General features: G+C 39.9%; 1 long non-coding RNA gene across 1 annotated transcript; it reads right to left on the bottom strand.

Moving 5' to 3' along the window:
* Window positions 1-2,154, bottom strand: LOC103418007 (uncharacterized). Its single transcript, XR_526644.4, has 2 exons — window positions 1,761-2,154; window positions 1-1,078 (listed from the first exon to the last, which is right to left on the bottom strand). It is a non-coding gene; the product is annotated as an uncharacterized lncRNA (long non-coding RNA).
* Window positions 2,155-2,749: the final 595 nt, after the last annotated feature.

Consider the following 2,749-nt stretch of genomic DNA (forward strand, 5'->3'; position numbering starts at 1 on the left):
TTAGCAAAACAAATTTTATTAGAGCAGGTTAAAAATTACAGCAAATTAAGGCCGAAAAACGAAAGGCACAGCCCCAGTTTAGTAATACAATCATCAAATTTGTAACAACGACAAAACAATAGGGGTCTTCGCTTCAATAGGACTAGGAACATTCCAAAGTTCAGGGGAAAAATTATACGTCGCGTAACAAGCTAAAAGAAAAAAAAGAATGGAGAAAAAACGAGATGCATGTACAAAGAAATGAAATACAAAATTTCCAAGTACCTGTTTATTAGCTTCGGTTGCTTGTTTTAACTTTGAGTTCAGTGAGTTAACCTCCTCTGTACTCAGTTGATTTACAAGATGTTTCTCCAATTCTGGTACTCTGGGTTTCTGCTGATTGGCCTGCTGCTTTTCTTCAGCATGAGAAGGAGCAATTGGCATCGGTTGCTGTTGAAAGCCTTAGGAAGTGAAAAATAAGAAACTATTCTCCATCAAAGAAAGACAAGGTTTCAAAAAATAAAAAAGTGATTTGTTTTAAGGATGAATAACAGATGCAGGTCTCCGGGCGAGATTGCCAGCATTAGAGTAATTAGTTGCAAGTTGAAAAATATTGGATACATCAAACATAACATTGCTTGGTAGCACTGCTGGAAGAGGGCGTCCCTCCCTAAACAACTCTGAGTAGCTGTTGGAGCAGAATTAAACCGAGATTGTATTTGTGGTCCCCTGAACCCAAGTTTTGGCAGGACGTCGGAGTGACAGTGCCACCCTGAGTGGCACCTGCTGCTCCAGCAGAATTATGCTGAGGTGGTAATTGCGGTCCCCTGAACCCAAGATTTCGTGAGGATGTCAGAGTGACAACACCACCTTGAATGTCAGGTGCTGCTGCAGCAGAATTGAACTGAGGCACAGGAGTCGCAGCAAGATTTATCTTGGGTGCATGTATTTTAGCTGCAGCCGGGCCATATAATGCTTCCTTCACCATTTCTGGTGTAAGTTCTCTCTTACTTTGTGCCACAGTGACAATTCTAAGGGCATTGTAAAACTCTGCCCGACCAACGAAACCAGTCTGCTCCTGGTCTGCACATGCCCATATCTGCCAATAATATAAGCAACCAATATAAACTAGAACAGATCCAAACTTCTGTTACAAAAAGAACGAGAAAGTGCACTCTTATAGTCAGTATTTAACATTTTATGAAAAACTTCCTTCAGCAAAACAAACATACAACTTCAAGAACCTATTTGCAGATATGATCATGACCCAAGAACATTTCCCTTGTATGTTACAATCCTAACTATTCCGTATTCATATAACACATTTCTGAAGTCTGCTTACCACCTAAGGTCGAAAGAATACACCAGAAAGTAAATTAATGACCTGATAACATAACTCTCTCAACATCAATTCCGCATTTATACTAAAGGTCGTACCCAGTGCACAAGGTTCCCGCTTTAGGCAGGGTCTGGAGAGGTGAATGTCGGCTAGCCTTACCCCCATTTTATGGAGAGGCTGCTCCCAATTCCGCATTTATACTAACACGAAATAAACATCTCATTTTAGATCGAAGAATTACGACATCCCGAGCTCCACATTAACCACTTCAACTACAATTAGATTAAAAATTCAAAATCAATCTGATTTGGACTACATTTCCACCAACATAAAATCCCGATCAACCACTATAATTACACAAATATAATCATACACACTACAATATATATATCCACTTTTATATTTATATATATATATGCATATATGGAGAGAGTGAAAGTACCTGGGCAAGGACCTATTTGGAGAGACCGGAGCCCTGGAAGAAAGCGACGGCTTCATTGCCACTAATCCGATCATCGCGGTCCAAACCGGCTCGTCGGAAATACGCATCGAAGAGATCCACGTTCGCCGATTGGTATTGCCACAGTCGGATTGCGATTCGCTGAAGATCAGACCATGGAAGCAATCGAGAGCGCCGCGCGCTCGGGCTGCCATACGCTTGAGGAGCGCCGGGAAGAATCAGAAAACCACGAATTCGAAGGACCAAGGTTTCGATGCCTTAAAAAACGACGACGTACAACGTGGATTTGGTGGCCCTTCTTCTCCGATTAGGAGGAAAATCAGAAGACAACGGAGACACGGAGCGATGGTTGTGATATTTCAAAACTGCCACTCTTTCGAATGAGCCCGGCCCATTAAGTATCATCAACTAGTGTTTTGGACGGGTTTATTAAGAGGATTGGATTAAATTAGGGGATTTTAACAAAAAATCTTTCTATACTGTTCATTTTAACGAAAAATCATATTTTTACATTAAAAAATCAATTCTATTACTATTCATTTTACCTTTTATCTTGTCTTTATCGTTAAAACTCAAAGTTTTCAAGCAATTTTCATTAGTTTTTCTTTAAATTAGTCCGGTTCAATTTAATACAAGAGCGCATCATATATTCGGCTCTGTATTAATAATCTTATCCGTTGCTATATACAGCGTATCAAACGAGGCCATAAGATGCTTCAAGTCTTCAACCAACGGTTTGAAAATTTTAAATTGTTATTACAAAGCGAAGAGAGTTTTCTACAATTTCAAGTCTAGGGACGCCCTTCTTAGAACCTATCTCATTTCTTCAAGGCGACTCCCATCACATAATCTTAAGAGCCAGAACACAAGGGCACCAAGATACACTCTATGAGCTCTTAGGTGTATTTATGTTGATCATCATTCGAGCCACCAATTTTTAGCTACTTGGATGTACAAGTTGTCATTATTCA

The sequence above is a fragment of the Malus domestica genome, chromosome 04 (genome assembly GCF_042453785.1).
Source record: "Malus domestica chromosome 04, GDT2T_hap1".
Taxonomy (NCBI): domain Eukaryota; kingdom Viridiplantae; phylum Streptophyta; class Magnoliopsida; order Rosales; family Rosaceae; genus Malus; species Malus domestica.